The following is a 24,127-nucleotide window of genomic DNA, read 5'->3' as shown; positions in this document are numbered from 1 at the left end:
ATGAGCTATTTAAATTTTACATTGTTTATCAAAACTGCCGCTTAAAATAATTAGAAAATCTCTATGATATATTTATCAGAGGTCGTATGAAAGTTGCTTATGTCAAGTATGACCACAACGAAAAGCTAAATAATGTAATTTCCTATAAGAAGCTACAAAGCAAACTCTAAAAGTAATTATAATAAAAATACCATCGATTCTAGATTTGAATGTCGTATATGACTGCACTTTTTATTGCAAAAATTTAATTTTGTCGAAACGAAAATTAAACGTCAAATCAATTAGGCCACCTAAAACTTCTATAGTGGATAATTTCCTTTAATTTCAGTTAAGCTATTTTCTTTTATAACCACAAACATTTTCATTCTCCAAACAATTGAAATCATAAAAGTCAGCAAAAAACTGATTGCAACCCTCTAAGTAATCAGGGTTGCAAATATAACACAAAAAAAATAATAGAACCGCTTACCGCATTAAAAATTTATGTTTAGTTTTTAATTCCAACCACCGGATTGAAAAATAAAACTTTCAATCTGAAGCATATATGTTAATTAAGAATTAAAAACAGAATTTACTTTAGAATTCACATTTTTTCGAATTCTTTTAAACCAAAAAGTAATATTTTCAATTTTCAATATTAAACATTTTGAATTAAAAAATGAATATATATAATATTTTAAACCAAAAAGTAATATTTTCAATCTTAAACATTTTAAATTAAAAAATGAATATATAATTTTTAATCCCAACATCGAGAAAAAAAATAAAATTTCAATTTTTAATCCTAATTTTTATTTAAAAATGTTCAACCCTCTATGTAACCATGATTTGATTTTATTTTTATAATATTAATTTCTTATTAAATCTTTCTCTTAATATGTTAGCACTCTTAGTGTGACCGCCTACAAAAACGATGCATTTTTTGGAATTAAAAAGAATTACCTACTGCTGTTTTAAAATTTTGAGGATATATTTCTACATTATTGCTGAATATACACAAACATTTTCAATAAATAAAAGTTATTTTTAAGCGAGTTATTCACCATTACATAATTACTACCAAAATAGTGTTTCACTCATGCAGTAATTGCGGTCTTCACCGTGATTCTGTAAGTTTTTGCCTAAATAATGAGATGTACGAGTGTTAAAAAAAATTGAATTTAACAAAATGGCAAACTTTGAAAAGAAAATATAGAACTTTGATCAGAAAATAGATGATTTATTCTCGCTAAAATTACAATTTTCATACAATCGAGAAACTGTAAAGAGAAACATATACAGAATAAACAGAAAAAATTAATCGTGTGACTTGTCTTTGAGTTACAACTGTTCTCAATTAAAATAAAAATAGTTTTGAGAAAAACTCACTTCAAGATATGTAAACTGATAGCGTTAATTGAACTGAGCGGCTGTTACTCAATTACTATTTGAGATATCGATTTAAAATTTTAGTACGTTATTTTTAAAAGTGTATACTATCGAAAAAAATACAATTTTTTCGAAATTTCACACTAAGAGGGTAACTAAATGCAAAACTGAAAAATATAAAGCGTCAAATAAAAAATCATAAACCGGAAATATATCTTATATTTTTTTTAATTTTTATCAAAAAATAAAAAATATGATGCAATTTTTCCTTTCACTCTCATTGTATCACTTTCTTTCATTTCATTCTTCGTTACGCTATCGGCTCAGCCTAATTTTCCGTACTAGCGAGAACTGGATTTACTTGTTTTTCAAAAACGCTATTTTGTTTATAAGAAACGTGTTTCATATTTCGCGCTGATATTTGTGTATATAACTAAATATCACTCATTTTATTGTTCTATTACATTTTAAACTGTAACTCAAGCACCAATTACACACAAATCTAAAGGAAGAGTATCACTGTCTGTAGCCGATCTCTAGAAGCACCTTCTCAAAAAGGTTGCCAGCAGTGAGGAAGATTTTTCTGCATAAAACTATCTTAAATCAAAAAACCAAAAAAATTTAGCATTATAATAGATGAGTATAGCTAAGAACTAGTCAAAATTTTGACTTTTCACAAAATTGTGACTTCTCAAAAAAAGTAGGTTTATGTAAAAAAAATTTACACTTTAGAGTGGTTTAAAAGAACGAAATTATTATCAAAATCTTATTCCGAGACGGTTTATTTAGTCATCGATTTTTTCCATATTATAATTCTTGGAAAATCGCAAAATATGATAGGTGAGAAAGCAACACAATTTGATTCAATTCATTCATTTTTTTTTTATAAGCCCGGCACGATTAACTCGGAGTCCGGACTGTCCCGGCCAAACCATGACGATTGGTCAGCTAAGTCTAGCTGCTTCGGAGAAAATTTTGAAAACAACAAAAAAAAAGTTCCTGATAATGGTTGCTTCAATACAGCAAGTCAAGTTAGATAGGCAGAAAGATATTTAATAGAATATAGTAGGGGGGTGATGAGATGGACACAAAACGGCAGCAAAGAACCACAAGACTCATATTTAGATAACCGGAAATAACCCAGCCAAATACTATTAACTCAGCCACTTTCCCATAGTACATATGAAGGAAGTCATAAGTTAAGATTTCTGTGATATTGATGCAGTTATAGCACAATAAATAAGGCGAAGCATAAAGGAAAAAACAAAATATGGAAAATTTATTGCTATGCTTTGCTAATTTTGTATTATTATTATTTTACTAACCAAACTCTTAACAGACAGCAACAAGACTGCCTGGTGCCTTAAGGTATGCAATATTTTTTGCGCACAGCTCGTTTTTTAAAGCCGTGCTTGTGTTTCAAACGAGTTATTTAAGTGGAGAAATGAGAAGATTGAATTAGTTTTTTACGCAAAATTCTGTGTGCTTTTGAAAAATGCGAATATATTATTTTTAAACAAATATTGTTTTTATTAAAATTTACAGCTTTCAACATTTTCTTCGTTTGTGGAAGCGTTTTTAGTGCAATCAACTATTTATGGTTTCTCTTCAACTCCTCTTCAACATCTCTTCAATTAATAGCAATTTTACGCATACGTTTAACAGCAAAAAAAAAACAAAAACACACACACAACAGAAGCTTCGGCTGTTTTAGCAGCTGCCTGGCTTGAAAAAAAGCGAAAAAGTTTCGGTAGAGTGTACCATATATGTTAACATTTGATTTCCACCAGATTCCCCGTTTCAGCAACTCACATTTGTTTATCGTTTTCGTTGCTGCTAACTACCGTTTTTTGCCAGTTGTTCGTACTTGAAGTTTCATTGTTGCCAAAGAATTTCTAACTGTGGCAGCTGTTTCAGCTACACATACATATATGCATATTAATGTGAATGTGCATATATAAATATATATGTGTGTGAATGTTCACAGCATCCCTAGCTCAGCGCAAAAAACTGTACTTCAGCGCGTTTGCAGAGTACACATCAAATTGCGCTAAAAGCCGAAGGCTAGCAAAGCAATCGATAAAATATACTATATTACACACACATACCGACACATACAAATGTGTTAACATTTTGCTTATATTATTTATATGCGCAAGTCCTTGCACGTGTGCGAGTGTGCGTGCATTTGTAGCAGCTGCCCCAACCCAAACGGCCTAGACACAACAGCGCCCGCCTCTTCTCAAATTACTCCCAAAGCACAGCTTAACAAACGAAAACAACAAGAACACAGCTATTATATCGCACACGTACGCACCCACGCACGCGCTGAGCACTCAACACACAATCATGTACTTAAGAGCCTCCTTCCCCTCTTCTGCCTCCAACACCGAGGGCGCTGCCCCAGCCGTGCGTGAAACTCCAATATCGCAGGCCCAGGCGCCTCGTATTGCCGTTGAAACTGGTCGCCGATAGGCACTCGAGCGCGCGGTGTGGCGCAAGCAGCGCGCAACTTTCTCGCTTATGAGAGTCTATATGTATGTATGTATGTGTGTATGTAAAGGCACAAAACTACAATGCTCCACATGCTTATCTTTTGGGCGCGAGTGTGTGTGTGTATGTATAAAATTATTTGCAAGTTGAGTTTGCTTATACTTCGTATTATATTTACTATTGCTCAGCAGTTTTTTGTGAAAATATATGTTTGATTGCGCCTGCTACGTATACGGACCGAATATTTGGTTTTTCTGCTCTTTCTTGCTTTCTTGCTACTTTTTTCGTTCATTAAATCGTTTGAGTAAATTTAATTTTTCCTCTAAACATTGCACCCTTACCGACAATCTCACGCGTTTGTGGGTTTTCGGGAAAAGCAATTAAAAAGTTTGCTTCCACCAAAGCAGCGATGAACGCTCTCCCCTCCTGCGCTGTTCCCTCGAGCTGTAGCAATGATAGCAGCATATCTAACGGTATTTATTGTAAGCAAAGCAAGGCACAACGGCATTTCTTCACGCACAGCACAATTTAATGTCGTAAGCTAATTTGCACAAATTTCGAAATAATTTAGTATTCCAACAAAGTTCACAGCGTATTTTCGAAAATTATGCCGCTATATATACATTAATGTATGTACAGATACACTGTATGTACTTATGTTTATGAAATTTGAAAATGAATATTCATAAAATTTTCATAGATCTGCTTTTAGACAAAATAATCTCGAGTTGAGATGCATTAAGTTAAGATTTTCTGAGTATTTCTGCTTTCACATTACCAATGGCTATCGGGAAGATGAAAATTTTAAGTTCGACATTAAAGACAGCTTTTAAATTGTTCTCTTCAAAATTTTTCAAAACCGAGTTAAGATATTTTGTATCAAGATTATATCTTTTAAGGAGATCGAGCTCCGAAAAGCGGAGTTGTGAATGAAAAAGTATATTCATTGTTTTTACCATATACAGTAATAAAAATGGGAACAGATTAAAAACTCATGAGCTGACGATTTTCTTATTTTGAATTTCAAAATTTTATTTAATATTCTAAAAGTTTGACCACGTAACGACTATAAGAGTATTTTTAAATAATTGGCACTTATTACAAAAAAAAATTGAGAAAGAAAGTCAATATGCTTATCTGATATCATATATCCCGCAATTTTTGAGATATCAGCCTGAAATTTTGCACACGTTCCTTTATCCCAAAGAAGCTGCTCATTGTCGGAACCGCCGATATTGGACCACTATAGGATATACATAGCTGCCACACAAACTGACCGATCAACAAAAGTTCTTGTATGGAAAACTTTTTTATTTGACAAGATGTCCTCATAAAATTTGGTATAGATTGTTGTCCAAGGCAAGCATATAGCTGTCATATAAGCTAACCAATCAAAATCAAGAAAATTGATCTTTTTATACCATTTTATGCAAATATTAAAGCTTGGGTGCAACCGAAGTTAACGTTTTTTCATGTTTCTTTGTTAATGGTCAAAGGCCTATTTATCTATACCAGCTACATTAGCGCCATCGTAATAAGTTAACAAAGAATGTATTGTATGTGCGTTAATTTCCTGTTTCTACCTGTTGAGTATCATATTTCGCAGATGGAAGTTTGAATGTAACTACATACATAATTATATGCATGTTTATGTTCTTGGAAATTGGTTTTAGCAAGAAATTTCTATAATCCCAGTTGAAGGAAATTAGTGAAAGGTTGAGAAGTTTTCAAAATTTTTCAAAGTATTACAGCTTCAATGCTGTCACAGTAAAAATGTTTTCTTGTTTTATAATATAAAAGGCTTGACTTTAAAATTTTTTTGATAACCTTTCATATGAATACGACGAAAAGCGTGAAATGCTCAAACATAAATATTTGCATGTACATATTATATTAATATTAAACATTTTTTTCCGCATATCAATAGACGTATAAAGTATAGTATTTTATATTTTAAGGTCAACAACATTGCCGAATATCACGCATATCGCTTGGCAATGAACAGCGGGTGCACCAGTGCGTATAAGTGCTTTCGTACTTACATATCGCATGCGCCCAAACTTATTTTTAACCATATTTATTGTACCAGTATCAGCTTGTGATCACAATAAATGAAGAATTTGTAAACTATTAACTTGGAATTTATTCGATCATTAATAAAATTGTGCGGCTTCCTGAGCATTTGGTACAGACAAATTTATATTGCACCAGGTCGTAATACATTGTGCGATATTATTATAAGTATACAAATTGAGCACTTTTAGTAAATTTTAGTGCTACGTGAAATATCTACAGGAGATGTGTAGGCCGAAAATAATGAGTTTGGATTTTGATGAAAACCTAATTTTGAAAATATATTGGTGTTCCAATAAATATTAAGCGAATAGAAAACAATTTTGCATCACTTTATAATGCCTCTAAAGTGACGCATGTCTCGAGAAATGTTTTTGTATTGTACTATCCAAAATGTTTGAACATAAAAATCTCGTATTAGCCATAGAAAAAACAAACAAACTGGTCGACCATAACCAATCTGAGACAGTTTTTGTTTATGAAATATGTGTATGTTTTTCTTCACTACAATGATGCACGTTAGGAGCAACTTCTTTATTTTCGCAATCGATACACCAATCACCCACCCTGGCTAAAAGCAATAGACTAACGCAACCCAAATAAAGAAAAACTTCGCAGCGCATCTCAATTTTGTGTGATGGCGTAACTATGTGAAGCCCTATGCTCCAGAGCGGAACAGCAAGGAAAAAAATTATCTCTTTTGTATTTTATTTGGAGATACTGAACACTACCATCAAGCCTAAAAAACTTCATAATCGTGTTTTAAGTTTATGCAAACACAGCTAAATTTAACCTAAATAATTTAAAAATTATACAGGGAAGCATTGATAGATAAAAAATGCTGCAGTAAACTATTTCGTCTATAAATAAAATTTTTTTTATTTCATCAGCAATTCCACGAAATTGATTTCCAACAAAGAAAGATTTCGTAAAACTTTTCAACCTTTTACTAATTGCCTTTAACTGGGATTATAGAAATTTCATGCTAAAACAAATTTCCAAGAACATAAACATGCATATAATTATGTATGTAGTTACATTTGCGAATCCATAAAACTTCCATCGGCGAAATATGATACTCAACAGGTAGGAACAGGAAATTAACGCACAACAATACATTCTTTGTTAACTTATTACGATGGCGCTAATGTAGCTGGTATAGATAAATAGGCCTTTGACCATTAACGAAGAAACATAAAAAAACGTTAAATTCGGTTGCACCCAAGCTTTAATATTTGCATAAAAGGGTATAAAAAGATGGATTTTCTTGATTTTGATTGGCCAGTTTATATGGCGGCTATATGCTTGCCTTGGACAACAAACTATGCTATAGTAAAAAAGTTTTCCACATAAGAACTTTTTTGATCGGTCAGTTGTATAGCAGCTACATGCTATAGTGATCCGGTATAGGCAAAGCAGCTTCTTGGAGAGAAAAGAACATGTGCAAAATTTCAGACCAATATCTTAAAAAAATTGAATCGTTTACAGTTTGAAATATTTAACAAAATTAAATAAAATAACCAAAAATCAGGAATGATTAGAAAAATATCTTGAGTGCCACATCCATCCCGTTCGAGTGTTCGCTCTGATTTCAATGATTCAGATTTCCTGCAGGCTGTGTACCAGCTCATTTTGCTACCTACACAGCATAAATGGAAGCAATTCTAAAATAGCTAGACAATGTAATGCACTCATGCAATATCGTTACCGAAAAGTGGGTGATGGAGCAAGTTCCCTTGTGAAGGGCGAACCGCCATTTAGCCCCGAAACAAAATGCAGCTGAATAGTTGTAGTTACTCTTGTCGGATTTTTCGTTATCAATGGTTTTGTGCGCGAGCAATCTGTGCAAGGCAGGCAATAAAATGGTTGGAAGAACAACGTATATCAGCTAATGGGCTTCCCCCTCCCCGCCCAGCAGCTTGAGCAATGTATGTACTTGCGCGAAGGATTTAAACGTCATTTGACTATAAATAATCGCAACGAGGCTGAAAGCTGCGCTAAGTGACCCAATTTCCGCTAAAATATTCATGCAAATTGCGTTGAGTGCAACCAACAACAGCAACAATACAACAACAGCTTTTAATTGAATAGTAGCTGATAAACATCACGAATTTCACCAAGCCAGCTATTTCATTCATTGCTTTTGCTCCATGCTAGTTTATTGTTGCTGTTTTTGTCATCATGAACATATGTCGCTTTTGCAAAATTTGAAACATTTTTCGCAAAATTTACCAACGACGTCGACGCCATTTCCCCCCAATTGACGACAGAGTTCGGAAATAGTTTTTAATTTTACACACACACGCACAAATGCATACACACACACAGCCTAAGTCACGTATTTACACTTACTCATATATGCCCTCACTGCACAAATTTGTTGTTTCTGCACTTTGCTTTTATATGACAACAGAAGCTTTATTTTTTTTTTATTTTTTTTTTTTTTTTAAATTGAAAATGGTTTGTAGATTACATTACATATTTTGTAAAGTCGTAATTAAAGTAAGGAACTGTTAATTATTTGATTTACTAATGCTTTCACTTAACATCAACTTTCTTAAAAGTAAAAAATATCAATGTCAATATGATAGACTAAGAAGATACCGATTGGGTATCCTCCTTCTCTTGTTGTTTCATTAGAGGAGTGTAATTCTAGAATCTTATCGACCTGTCACTAAAGATTAACCTAACCTAACCTAACTAAATCTTAATATCTATATTTATAACAACTTTTCACCGAGTAATAGTGTACCATATTCTTTAGTGATCGAATTCGTGTCTAAATATTTGTTGTATAGGTAGCATTCGTATTAAATCCTATGTCACGGCATTCAGATATGTCTATCCTTTGCTGTCGAACATTTTAAAAATTAAAGAGGCGAAATTACAGCCGTTACAATAGGCGTTTTTAATAAATGGTTGTGATTTTAAACAGATTAACGAAAAAATATTCATGACATAAGAAAGGTTCTTGTGAAAATTTATGAACTATTAATAGGTGACCTAAGCCTCAGGGAATATGTAATTTTTTCAGATAACATCAAGATATAGACTAAAAAAAGACTTTTTAAAAAACAATATCAAAAATATTTAGAAAAACCTTAATGTTCTGCAAGGAATTTTATATCAAAATTGTATAGCCAAACACGAGTTTTAATAAAAAAGTGTGTAAGTCAGCGCAATGCGGTTACTTTCAGTGTAACCAAGTGATTACTAGAGCAATGAAAATTCATAAAACATACTCAATAAATTAAAAACATAGTAAGAAAATCACATAATCTCCAAAAAATGGCCAAAGTTGCAAAAATCCACATACTTTTGCATATATAACGAATGTAGATTTATTTGAAAATATTCTACGAAAATTCAAAGTTGGTCCGACATATGGTTTCAGTGATGTGAGCGTAGTTGTAGACATTTTTTAATTGTGTAATCAATCGGCTCCCAAAATTTAAACGCGTTTTCTCGAACGCTGTTTTCAAATTCTTACAGATTCGGTGAGGAAAATTTTACCGAAACAGCTGGACCGGTAGATTTGAAACTTTCACAAGACCAAGATTTTGATATTAATTTCAACTTAATAAACCACTTTGAAGTGTAAATTTTGTCACAAAATTCGAATTTTTATTGAAAATCGCCATTTGGTTAAAAAAAAAATGTTAACAGTACTTCGAACATTTTTTTCTAATTCGCATGTGGATAAAACTCCTTAAGTCTCAACTTAAATATTTTTGGTAGGAAATAACTAGTAGCAGAAAATCACAGTAGAAACAAGTAAGGAAGGGTGTAACCGAACATTTTATACTCTTGCACCTTCCGGTGTTGCCAAATCTTGATATTACAAAATATAGCCAATGGGTTCAACTTCATTGTTCGACGAAATCGGGAATGAATTACAATCAAATTTCGTATCGTATTAACTTATTTTAAAGATCATAGACACACTTAGTTTTATTACTATATTTTACTTAACGTCAGCGAAAATTATATTTAAAGCATCCTCAAATGAGATATACATATGTGATACAAACACAACCAAAGAGGCTAAATTTAATAACTGAGTCGATGTGAAAAACGTCAACCAGAACGGTTTAAAGGCAGGTGGAAAGTCGGTAATCATTTTATAGAGTATATTGGGAGGCAGAGAAATGGAAGGGCTGGTTGCATTAATTCTTGACATTGTTCTGGTATACTGAGAACTTATTTTAATTTATTATATAAATATCTATATGAAGTAAAATCAGCCAGATGATAAACATATATATGAGTATCAGTTGTATGGGGGCTAAGGCAAGTTTTCGCCCGATTTTATCCGTTTTAGGCACAAAGATACACTGTTATTAGCAAAATACGTTCTTTCAATTTCTTTAAAATACCTTTCACATTGGCCGATACATGTGGTATAATATCTTTATATTAGGTATATGGGGGCTAAGGGAAGTATTAATCCAATTCAAGTCATTTTTGACATAATGGTATGTATATTGTTATCAAAGAAACATTTTTACTGAATTTCAATTATATATCTCACAGATTGACCGATATTTTCGGCAATAAATCACACACTGGGGACCACATTTTCGGTATGTTGAGGCTTGAACAGTTATGGTCCGATTTTGATAATTTTTAGGCCTGAGATGGCATACCTCAAAGGTTTATCCGAATATTTTCATTGATGCTTGATTTGTGTACTGGAAAGGAAAATAATCACATAGATTTAAAATTGTGCTATGTATATGGGAAGTAGCGTGGCAGTGGTTCCATTACGCCCATCTACGAACTCATCCTCACTTTTTTGTCAAGGAACACATATACCAAGTTTCATTAAGATGTATTAATTTTTACTCAAACTATCGCTTGCACAGGTGAATAGGCGGACGGACGGACAGACAGACAGTCACTCAGATTTCAACTTGTCTCATCATCCTGATCATTTATATATATAACCCTATATCTAACTCCATTATTTATAGGTGATACAAACAACCGTTACGTGAACAAAACTATTATACTCTGCAGCAACATGTAGCAAGAGTATAGAAAGCACAATTTGCCGTCGGGAAAAGGCAAGAATGCAAGTGTATTTACTTACGTTAGGGCATTACCATAAGTATAAATATGTACTTTGCTCACACTCATTCGAACTGAGAATAATACCAATGAGCATATGATGTTATTGTTGTTGTAGAATGCCGAGTTGGAAGAATGCCGAGTTGACAGCCCTTGTTGGATAAAAATCCGAGTCCGTTCCGGTTCCTTAGACCCGACTGTCGTGTGAACGGTGAAGCATATGATCATAACTACTGGTACAATTATAAAACTGTAATTTTATGAAAACTCGGGAGTCAGTTCAGTCCAAGGCTATACACTATGTTTAATGATGCCAATAACAATTAGATGATTGAAATATAGTCATAAAATATGAGTTCACCATAAAAATCTAGCACACCCGCCATATCTTATACACCCATCGAATAATTTGTGCCTTAAATAGATATTATAAAACATTATTCAAACACTTTGTGGCTCGTTTTATCACCAGAACTGCACTCCAATCAGACAACCCCCAACCCCTATCATATTTACACAGATACATACTCACCGGCATATATGTATATATACATACACATGTACATAGTTGAGTACATTTAGCTATGTATGCGTGCAAGTAAATCCAGCAGTTTAGCGCTAAAATAGTACATCGAGTATAAAAATAGGTGAAGGTCGCCGCAGCTATAACCAACAACAGAAGCGCAGCATCCACCCTCAGCACAACAACAACGCCCTCGTCATCGACCAACATTAACATCAAACGACAGAAGTTGCGACAGCAATAAAAAAAACGATGTACCCAACAACAATAGCAAATATAGGGCGACCAATTTTATTGCAATCATAAGAATAAGTACGAGAACAACAACAACAAACTGCAAAAGTTATTAACAACAACATTGGTTCGTCGTAATGGGACGAGCAAACCATCAAAATAATCAGAAGCTATGAATAAATATGCACAGTTAGTTGACAAAGCTGCGGCTGCTGAGTGCCGCGACGCCAAGCAACGCAGCGCAGCAGAACAGGTAAGAAGGCCTTCTCTTGGTCCAGGGACGAACCGTTAGGCAGGCATAAATGCAAATAAAAACACAAACAAATAACTTGTCCTTATACAACAATACTTTGTTGTTGTTGTCTGCACACAAACAACAACCGCGCACACACACACGACAGTTGGCATCCCAATTGTCAGATGCAGATTTCAATTCAGACGCAGACGCAGTCGCAGCTGCGCTTGTCACATTCATTAAATCAGAAATGCACTCATCTTAACACTCTCCCGCCGACCTCCAGCCGACCGCCGATTGCCGTCGATAGCATAATTCACAAAATCAACGCCCTGCCACCATTCCACCCATTCCACCACCGTTGAGTGCTTGCCACGAAGTCTGACAAAGCCATTCATCTTACTTTAAGTACGCGCCTATATGAGTATATATCCAACCTCGTACACTTGCTGCAATCACGGATAACTCTTATTGCCGTGCCCAGCCTCCACAATGGGACAAGTCGTTCCTTTTGACATGTTTTGGCGAATAACGATGGTGGCGTTGTTAGTGATGATGGCTCTCTAAACACGAACGAATGTCATATTTCTCCAAATCGCATTCGTAAACAACACTCCTCGTTTGACTCTCATATCTAAAAGTGCTTTCGGCAACTCGCTTGTGCTCTCGTTACACTCGTACACGAGTATCGTTATAAACATATAATGAAGTACAAAAGTACGCAGGACATACAAAGATGAAAATACACAACATTCAGTTTTATATACATTTCTGTATGTGTATATAAATTATTATGAACTGTTAAGCTAGTAAAATAGTAATTAAGTTTGACAATATTTCAGTCGAAGATCTCTTTTGAATATGTAATCTCACTGAAGCTGAACAGGGATTCCAAACTACACGTTTACAAATGGACGAATCGAATAATAAGCAAAAAATACCCTATAAACTACCGTATATAACCTGATTACATATTGCTTGCTCAAAAGAACACGCCCAATATTTTGATCGACCTTAAAAAATACAAAAAACTTAACTTTTTCAATGTCATGGTTGAGCCCTAAGAGGCGTCTGTCGATGAAATAAGTTTGGGAATGCCATTAGAAGTAATACCGTTAGTTATTTAGCTAACGCACATTAAAATACATGCACCATTCGAGAAGTTCCTAGACCCAACACAACGTTGCATCACTGACTCGAGTTTAAGATGTTGTGTTTGTGAACAACTGTCAAGTACTCTTAACGGAGTTCAATACGAGGAACATAACATATGTATGTATAACTGTGCTACAAGTATTTCTGTATTTTCATAAGAAAATGTGATATTTAAGGTGATATATTTTCAATGATTATCACTAAAATTACAACTAACTCAAGGTTTTCGTTGATACTCTTTAAGGTTCATCTGTCTGACCGACACAAGTAACAGTTGTTTGTAACACTAAAACTAAGATATAGATAGATATATAGAATTATATTAATATAAATGATCCGTATGAAGATGAGTTCCGGTAACTTTCTGTCCATCCGTCTGTTCGTGCAAGCGATAACTTTAGTCAAAATTGAAATATTTTGATAAAACTTGGTACACCTATTGTATGAAATATGAGAGAATGAGACAATAATTTTCAAACCCGCTGAAATCATTTTAATTATTCTAGCACACTTTAAGCCGAATTTGTGTGTCAGTGTAAGTTAACTTTTTAAAATTGCTTGAAAACATCTTCTCAACTATACTTGAGTAATGGCAAACATTGATGCAATCAGTACAGTCCTTCTCCTACCTCAATATAACCGATATAGTGATTTCCGACTATCCACCTGACTTTAAACTGTTTATGTTGGTCCAAATAAACTTGCCATGAAATTCGTAACACCCAAAAGGAAAAGTCGAAAACTCTATAAAGTATATATATAAATGATCAGTGTGACCAGCAGAGTCGCTTTAGCCATGTCTATCTCTTTGTCCGTCTGTCTGTATATACGTAATTAGTTCCTTATTTTTTGGGATATGGATCTCAAATTTTGCACAAACTCTTTTCTCCTTAAAAATCTGTTCATCGGAACCGCCGATATCGTACTAATACAGCATATAGCTGCCATACAAATGGACCGATTCAAAATAAGTTGTTTTATAGTAAATCGGATAAAGATTACTGCTCAAGGCAGCGGTACGATCTCCAAACAAATTGTTCAGATCGGCCAATGAAAATCAAAGATAAAGATTTTCATAAGAAACCATTTTTCCTTATCAAGTAACTTGAAATCGACTGAAAGCTTGTTTATATTGAACAACGTGGCTAGAAAAAGCGTGCAAACGTTTTCTGTTGCATGCAAACCATTGTCCGGTTGATTAGCCACAATATTTGTTATTTATAACAAACTTCGAACAATCCATATTTACACAAAAATAGTGTGAATACAATGTACTGAACTGCACGATGTTGTATTCCATATCATAATTTAATTAGGAACTGCTTTCCCATCAGTCCATATTTCGACAAAAGTCATTGCAAGCTAAGCTTTGCATATATCATATTAAAGTGAATGTAAACCACAAGTTGAATGCTTCTCATTTCCCTTTCGCTCACAACTTGAGACATATCAAATGCTTCAGCACAAGAGCATCTATTGAGAATGAACCCGTATGCATATAAAGAGCAACAACACTTAAATGATGTCTAATAAATTAGACACACTTATTTCCTCGCTCATTCCGCCCCGCCCACTAAATCGCGCCTGCTTCGGTGGATTGTGATAGAATGTCACATAAAACGAATGAATAGCTTTATTTGGACTAAAGAACTAATGGTGAAGGAGGCTCGACCAACTAAGATACAACAATGGGGAACAAAAATCCAAAAGCAGCACACCCACTAAACTAGCCAAGCGACGGCATTCATTAAACGATAAACGTCAAGTGTTAAATGACGAAGAGTGAAAAACGAACGAGCGGGCGAACGATGCGACAAAGGACAGATGACAGACGATAGCACAGCAAGCAGCAGGCATCCAGCACATTGCAAAAACAAAAAAAACAAAAAAAAATCGGGGAGCGTCCAAAGGATACACGCATATTTACACACACAGACACATTTGTACACGTGCTAAGAAAATATTGAAATATTCATGCATAAATGTAAATATAAACAGCATGCGTGTGTGTGTGTGTGTGTGTGTGGGATGCCCCCACAAAAGGGCAAACAGATAAATCCATTTGGTTGCGTTTGTCTGTGCATGTATGTGTTTGGCGCTTGGACGTGCATATATTTAAGCAAATGCGACACATACTCGTAAGTAGATACTTAATATATGCAAAATGGTCTTGAAACATGTTGTGGTTTTAAGGATTTACTTACACATATTCCGCAGCGTACGAACAATGCAAACGGTGGGAATAAATGTACCGTTGTATGTGCGGATAACTACCAATTTACATATGCCATGTTCTTTGCATGTTTGTATGTATGTATGTGTGCAATATAGATATTGTGTGCGTCTGCACAAACATAATCAACACACCGAATTATAATCTTAAATCTTGAATACTACATATATAACAACGACAACAGCAATGGTTGCGATTGTCTTTTCAATTGCTGTTGTTTACTCGGTTAGTTTGTTGGTGTTATTGCTTTGTTTATTCTGAGATTTCACTTTATAAATTGCCAACTTTAACACAACAATTGGCATTTGTAAATTGCTCTTAAGGTATGTGGTACATATGTTAATACTTAAACTATATGCATGTATACTCACAAGAATATATATATATATATATATATATAAGTAAAGGAGCGCAGATATACAAAATATACATAGAAATAAAATTAATTAAACGCATTAGCTAATTTTATCAGCCGATAATCAAATATAATACATACAAATAATACATATATAATGTAACAGCGATATCATCCTCCTTATCTAGTCTCTAAAGACTCATCCAATTACTTTTAATTTGTACTCGTTCTTAATACCCAAAACAGGGGTTAAGTTTGCAACGAAGTTTGTAGCATCCAGAAGAAAACAACAGAGACCCTATAAGGTATATACTTATGTATGTATATAAATGATCAGCATGACGAGCTGAGTCGATTAAGCCATGTCCTTCTGTTGTATCTGTGCCTCAGTTTTTGAAATATCGATCTGAAATTTTGTACACGTCCTTTTCTCTCCCCTGAAACCGCTCATTTGTTATAACCGCCGATATCCGACCACTATAGCATATAGCTGTCATACAAACTGATCGATCGAACTTCAGTCCTTGTATAGAAAACAAGATATTTGACAAGATATCTGCACGAGATTTTGCATAGATACTTATCGAAAGCAACGCTACAATCTCTAAAAATTGTTCAAATCGAAACACCATAGCATATAATTGCCATATAAAATGACTGCTCAAAATCAGGATAAATTACCATGTATCTTGTTCCAACTTCAAAAATTTCAACAGATTTCTTTTATAAATCAAGAGATACATCGCCGATGCCAGCCAAGAAACATTTAAGAACCTTGAGCTAACATATTGACCACCTTTAAGAAGCAATACCATGCTTGATCAAGATTTTAGCTCAAGTTATTACTTCTTAAAGGTTTCTTGGCTGACATCGTCAATGTTACTAAAATTTTTTGAACATCAAAAATTAAATTAGGATACGATCCGACATACAAAATGCTGTTAAAAAATAACTCTCTAATAATGTAATGCCCCGAAAAAATATTTTCTCTCAAAAATTCTGATTGCGAAAAGCAAGGAAGTATTTGCTTAAAAACTTTTTGTTAGTGTTGCTTCTTGACAATGCTGTTAGAATATTTTCAATATTTGTTAAAAATTAAAAAAATATACATTTATTTTCACCATAAACTAGCGAAATTAGCTAAAACATGGCTATGTATTTAATAACATAATATATGTACATACATACATACATATATTCCAAATATGATGTCACATATTAATTTTAGCGCAAACAGCACATCAGTCAATTGTGAACATAACTATAAATATGTAGTATATGTATCTGCACTTGTATGTATGTAATTTGGTTGTTAAGTAAATTAAATTATTATTTGAATAACACAAATGAAGGAGCATCACAAAACTGTCAAATTTAAAATTTCGAATACTCGAATTTGAGAAGCCTATCCAATTGGCAGCTGTCAACATTTTCGCATGCTCCAATTAGCTCAAATATTTATAGTGAAAAGTAAATATCATATGTAAAAGCAAGTAAATATATGTACATATATAAACATACATAGGTATACTATACTTGAAGATATATAAGTAATGTATGTATCATATGTTCATAGGCACGTGTAGGCAATAGTTTTTCCTCCTGGCGAAGTTTTATTTAGCTATAATAATATGTGTTTCGATAACAATAATGTGCAAATTTGCATGTAAGCAAAAATATCTACTTATTGCGATATTTAAAATTGATTTCACTAAAAATATAACGGCATATTTGTAGTAGTGAGAAAGAAGATGCTTAAGACAGTTGTAGATGTGCGGCATTATTTTTAGAGAAGTACAAATCAGTTAGAGAGATATTTTGAATTATGAATGTCTCTTTTAAACTAATATTTTAGTTAGTTATTAGTGTTTTATACCCTACAAAGAGGTTACTTAATTTATATTTAGTTCCATTTGGGTCGCAATTAATATTTATTTTGCTACATAGTCTTTCGAAAAGCAGTTCAAAAAGCCAAAATTAATTCTTATAATTTCAATTCCATACTTTTGCACTTATTTCTAACCGTCATATTCCTAAGTTTTACACATTACTGTACGTAAAGACGGTATTAAACTCGAAATTTCAGGGGCATACATATCTAAACTATTGTAAACAAAATAAGTATTTAGTATCTACAGTAGGATGATCTCTAAGGAGACATAAAGAGCAGTTTAAAACATGTAAAAGGAGGATAAAATCAAATATATGTTGATAGGTATATACAAAAACATAAAAAGTTTAAAAATATGTATGAGCCTTCAAGGCGACGTAAGGACTGTTATTTACATAAATATAAGTACATATAAGCCATCTGAGAGCTATTAAAAGCACGACTTTTTATTCGTGAATGAGAGCCAACTTAATATACCATTAATAAATAGAAAATATTACATTTGATTTTTGATAGGCTCAAATACGTAGACCAACCTATAGAGAGACCTAAGCTTCCTTTTAGAATTTTATCTTTTCTTTATAACAAAAATCAAAAAAAAAAATGTATTAAATGATGTAAGCTCAGCCTCATAACGTTTTCTTTTCTCTATGAAAATGTTGCCATATCATCATATATCATATACATACATATATATATATCATTATGTGGTAAAATCAACCGTTAATCACTTTATATGACGCTGGAACGCAAGTGCAGTCTAAAAATTGATGCACAGTATTCAAAAAATTAATATCTTTCGAACGACGGTGTGCACTTTTTCCGACGGTATTGTATACCGAATATAAAGACATGTTTTTGGAAAATTAGCACAATGAAAGTTGAAATTAAAAATATAAACAAGTAAGAAAGTGCTAAGTGCGGGTGTAACCGAACATTACATACTCTTGCAACTTGCCAGGATCAAAGCCAGGGAAATACCTTCAGTTGCATACGGTTTGTTACAAGTAGAACAAAGAAAATCAGAATCATTAGAACAATTTCACATATTTTCGGCATTAAACTATAGTATATTCAATATTATATTGTTACAGTAAATTTTTCTAAGATATCTTACTTATTTGCTTAAATATGCGATATAAAGTCACCCAGTAGTTCGAAAATCACTCTATCAATCCATTTTTGACATACATGCATATTATTATCAGAAAAGGATTTTCTTCAAATTTCTATAACATATCTCACAGATTGAACGATATTTTCGATAAAATGTTCGCTGTAGGAACTAGGGGTCCATACTTGTATATTCAATACATGGGGGTGGAATAGTTATATTCTGATGTAGACAATTTTTGGTAATAAGATCGCCCAACTCAAAGGCACTATTCATGCAAAGTTGTATCCCGATACATTCATTGCTGCTTGATTTACATACTGGAAAATGAAAGAATCTGATAGAATTTAAAATGGTGTTGTATGCGAAGTAGGCGTGTTATAGTCCGGTTTCGCCCATTTACGCACTATAACATAGAAACATGAGAAGAATGTCACGTACCGAATTTGTTTGGAATCGGTTAAGCAGATAAAAAGATATGGGTTTTCACATAAAAGTGGGAAGTGCCACGCCCACTGTCTAATTTTTAACGCGGTTCCTATAAAGTCATCTTTTAAAATCACAATGATAAAATTTATGGTCTCTGGCATATTTAGTGCTTGATTTATCGCTCTTTTAGTTGAGTTTTTGACAGTACCGTTATATGGGTAGTGGGCGGAGTTGTCACCAGATTTTACTCTGTCGATAGAGGGGCTAAAATCATTTGTTCGCAGTGAATTTCGTTATTATAGCTTTAGCGGTTTAGGAGATATGCACATTAAATCTATTAAGGGGCGGGATCACGCCCACTTTTAAAACAAATTTTAAACTGCAGATGCCTCTCCTTAATGTGATTCTGTATACCAAATCTTTATTCTTATTGTAGAGCTTAGTTATTTGCTTTTGATTAATGACGTTTTGTAGGCGTGGCAGTGGTCCGATTAAGCCCATCTGTGAACAAAACTATTATACTCTATAGCAACATGTTGCAAGAGTATAAAAATCAATATCGTTAAACCTTTGAAATAAATTAATACAAATGTCTATGTGACATATGGTACATATATGTACTTAAAGGTACAATTTTAAAATCATACAAGTTTAACCACTCAACTTTTTTTTAATTAAATATAATTACATACTTTTTTTTTTTTATTAAATGATTGAATAAACGTTAAGACGATTTTTGGAAAAAATAATACAATTTTCTTCATTTAAATGCATACAACCTAATTTCCAACAATGTGGCAACATCACAATTAGCGCAAGGCTGAGAAAAACTATAAATATGGTATACAAACACCTATAACGGTAACTGTGTATATATGTACATACAATACAATTAAGGGATAACGTACAAATACAAGAAAAGGATAATAAAATAAAAAGAATAAAAACAACACGAATGGTCCAAAATGCCACAAGGAGTGAAAATAAAGGATAACAATTTCGTAACTGCGAAAGACATAACAGCAATAAACTGAAATGGAAAAACAACATTCCACTAGACATGAGTTGGAGAGAAAGTGAGAGCTGAAGCCGTAGATGTGGTAACAACAATGTCAGAAGCAAACTAAGCCAATGTGGATGTGTGTGTCTGTGGTGTTGTGTGCTGGTGGGGCGGGGGAGTATTTCAGGATTTTGGATGTTGTAAACTCCCTGCGTATAAAGAGAAAGAGAGAAACTAAGCAGAAGAGGAGAGGAAATTTTATTATATTGAATTGGCAATGGATAGTACAAAGATGTTTTTATATGATAAATCAACGAGCTTCACCGTTATACACACCTACTTTTCAAAGTATTGTGTTTTATTAACCGTCCATACAGCCACACATACCCAAACGTAAACATATCACACAAACAAATAACTAGACGAGAAACGTTGATAATCGCCAAGCGAGAAACGACAAAGGATATTCGCAAGTTGCCTGCAATTGATGTTGAAATACGCAAGCGACGGTGAGGAGGACGCAACTGTGTGCTCTATCACCTTTCGATAGACATATTCCGGAATGTGAGCCAACTTTAATGAGTTATACGATGGAATATAATTTAAAGCTTAATGCGATTTTCATCATTTATACTTTAAATGAAATGTAAATAGCGCAAAAAAAATATATGTGCGTATATATAGGTACATTTTCAAACGATGTACGCCTGGCTTTGTAATGGGATAAAATTTACATATTTAGAAGTGAGATATGTTGGGGTATTAAAGCTGCCCTTTAATTTTTTATGTATAAGAACTTTTGTGCAACTTAGTATACATTTCGCAAAAACATATCTACATTCGTACACCGTTACTTATGTACACACATACATCCAAATATAGGTTTATACTTAGAAACGAATGCTAAACTTATCATTTGACTTTGTATAACTCTGTGGCTAAGCCCCCACCACCGCCATTCGGGGTGATACATACGTATACCTACACACACACACATATATATCTACGTATTTTGGTGATATACAGACGTGTGTATGTTTGTACTTGTACATGTGACAGTGCAATCAAACGTCAATCAAATAAAAGAGGAGACGGAAACTTCGCAGATCCGTCAACCGTCATTTAAACAGCATAATAGGATACTTTTTCACAAAACAAATAAGTGTGTTCATTTGTTTTATGCAAATTTGCGCTAAGGAAAAAGCGTGCGCATATCATCAGACATACATACATACATATATCCAAATTTCTTTCCTAAAACAATGTTGTTGTTTTCATACGTGTGTATAATTATACATAAATACATACATATATATGTAATCGTGGATTTACAAAATTACATCTCGTTTTTTACATAAATACATACGTATATGCATACGATATATGTCCATATGTATATATTACATAGCATATAATTATGATAGATACTAAAATTTTCACTTCACACAACTAGCAGCAACAACAACCATTTTTCCACATCAATGGCAAAGCTTTAAGAAGATTTTTACACTTTTCACTTAAACGCAACGGTACTTGAAGGTGGAAAGCACTTGATTTCCAATTTCTTAATGAAAAATTCATGCTTTTTGCCCCTCTAGCCCGTGCTTATGTAGGTATAATGATGCTTGAGTTGCGCTGAACCGAAAAAATACACGAAAACGTTTTTATTTTTATGAGTGCTTGCATTTTTTTCGCTATTTTACGGTGATATTATAATGATATTTTCACATTTCTACAAATTCATTTTTCATTTTCATTTATATTTATATATTTTTATTAATAAATCTTTGCTTTTCTGCCGCTGTTGCTAAATCTTCTCATTTGCGTCGATTAGATAAAATACAATTTTCAGAACTCTGCGACCGATACAATTTTTCGTCGCGATATTCCATTGTCCGTTGTTGTTCTTTAATTTGTTGTAAATATTTTTCATTTAGCGCTAAACACCTTTTTAATCGCCGTTTAAACATTTAAACATAATAATTCAAACTTTTGCATACATTTTTTTATCCTTTTCCTTTTACTTTTCTAGAATGTTGTGTAGAAAAAAAGTAAAATAAAAAATAAACGCGTTGTGCGAAAATTCCGTTGGTATTTTGCCGTTTTTTGCATGCGAACCAACTATTTTACGGAGCACTACTATTTTGGCCAAGACGAACACCAAAGACGAGCGACAGCCAAAATGAAAATCTCGCCAACAGCATCCATGCCGCCCGCTCGTCGCACCTCCTCGCATAACAAGACTTCGGCGCTCGCTTAGTCCGCTCTAATCTCACGAGAGCTCGGTAATTTGTTCTCTGCTCGGTAGTTTTACGTCGGCAGGAGCCAACACCACCCGATGATGACGTTTTGCCTTGGTTTGTTGTTGCACCCAATGAGATGCTGCTGCTCCAATCGCTCGAGCATTTTCACTATTCCTACACCTGCCTGCCTGCTCTCACTATGGGAGAACCAGTGGGCCTTTTTGGCAGCACATAGTTATAAACATACATATTTATATATTGAAAGCGTGTAAATGTTATGTATCGTTTTATGTGTGTACGCTATTAAGTAGTGGTAACTTTCACGTTGGACATCAAAATGTTTACCACTTTCTCGCAGTCGAGCATTTTGGGGTGAATGAAGGTGAACAATAGCGGGCGAGGGGCACGACAAGAGATCTGATGTGTATTCAAATAATAGAAATATAAGTGTATTGTGCGAGTTCTATTACATAAATGCTTGTATATATGTACATACATACTTACATATCTAGTTAGTGTTTTTGGCGCGTTTTATTCAAGTTTTCAGTGCCGAAGAATGGCAAAGCGTGCTCGTAAAAGTTAAAAGTAAAAATAAGAAACGTGCAAATAGGAAATTTTAAAATAGAAAACGAGGAAACAAAAAAGTTTACGCGCGCATACCACTGTACGATACAAACGACATTTAAAAAGTTGCCAGGTGAAATAAAATTCAGTAGAGTGTTTGCCTTCTATATATTAAAGGTATACTCTCTGTAAGTTAATCGGGCTTTCAAGAAAAGAGAGAGAAAATTAAATTAATTTATCATAGAATGTTGTCCTTGAAAATCGCATGCTCACCGTCCCTTATGGACTTGAAACTTCTACTCTGTCATCGTGGTCTACCTATTTTTCAGACAAAAATGTGTTTCCTACTTTCCATATCATTACAAAACATAATGGCATCCGAATATCATGTGGTGAGTAGTATTAATTCTGAATCATAGTTCCTTCTGATTTTCGAAACCATCAAAAATACGGTCAAGGGACGGATATAAGGTTGTAATCTCAATTGTTGTTCCGTCGTAACGGCAGAAAACTTCCTGTTTCCTAGTTCTGTATTATCGTACGTTCAATAACTCGTCAGATCGTATACCTATAAATAACGTATATAAATCTTCGCACATTTTCTTTGCTATAAGATTCGTTTCGAAAAAGCATCGAAATCCAAGCCAATTTTAATTTTCATGGGGATTACAAATCCTAATATACTCTGAATTTACTATTGAGCTCACTTTTATGTGTAAAAATATACATACTTACATCAAAAATCACATAAATTATATAAGCAATAAGCATACTTGTATACTTTTTTGAGGCACTGTATATCGATGTCAGAAATTAACTGAATTGAAACTTTTTGAACCACGAGCTCTTTTTAGTTGGGATGTAAGTAAATATTTTATTGCTACGTAAAATAGCATATTTATTGAAACTTATATATTTTATTATATTATATAATGTGCAACCACTCACATACCAGCCATACAGCGAAGTTTGTTTAACTTTGTCATTTTCATCTTCATTTTTATCAAACTGATAATCTAAATTTTTAATTTTGATTTTCTATTAACATTTTGAACTTAATATTTGTGTGCGCGCTTTATCTTGTGTGTTTGTTAACAACAAATATTTACAAAAATATTTGAAAAACGAAATCAAAACAAATCGGTGA

General features: G+C 33.4%; 1 protein-coding gene across 1 annotated transcript in view; it reads right to left on the bottom strand.

Annotated features, from left to right (window-relative positions):
- The window catches only part of LOC106615214 (uncharacterized), an 80,755-nt gene extending 56,667 nt beyond the window's left edge, over nt 1-24,088 (bottom strand). Inside the window, exon 1 of the mRNA XM_070105776.1 lies at nt 23,933-24,088. The gene's annotated coding sequence lies outside the window, so the exon portion shown is untranslated. The remainder of the gene's footprint in view (nt 1-23,932) is intronic.
- Between the last annotated feature and the right edge of the window lie 39 nt (nt 24,089-24,127).

This window comes from Bactrocera oleae, chromosome 2 (genome assembly GCF_042242935.1).
Source record: "Bactrocera oleae isolate idBacOlea1 chromosome 2, idBacOlea1, whole genome shotgun sequence".
Classification (NCBI taxonomy): domain Eukaryota; kingdom Metazoa; phylum Arthropoda; class Insecta; order Diptera; family Tephritidae; genus Bactrocera; species Bactrocera oleae.
This window is presented reverse-complemented; position numbering and strand designations above follow the sequence as displayed.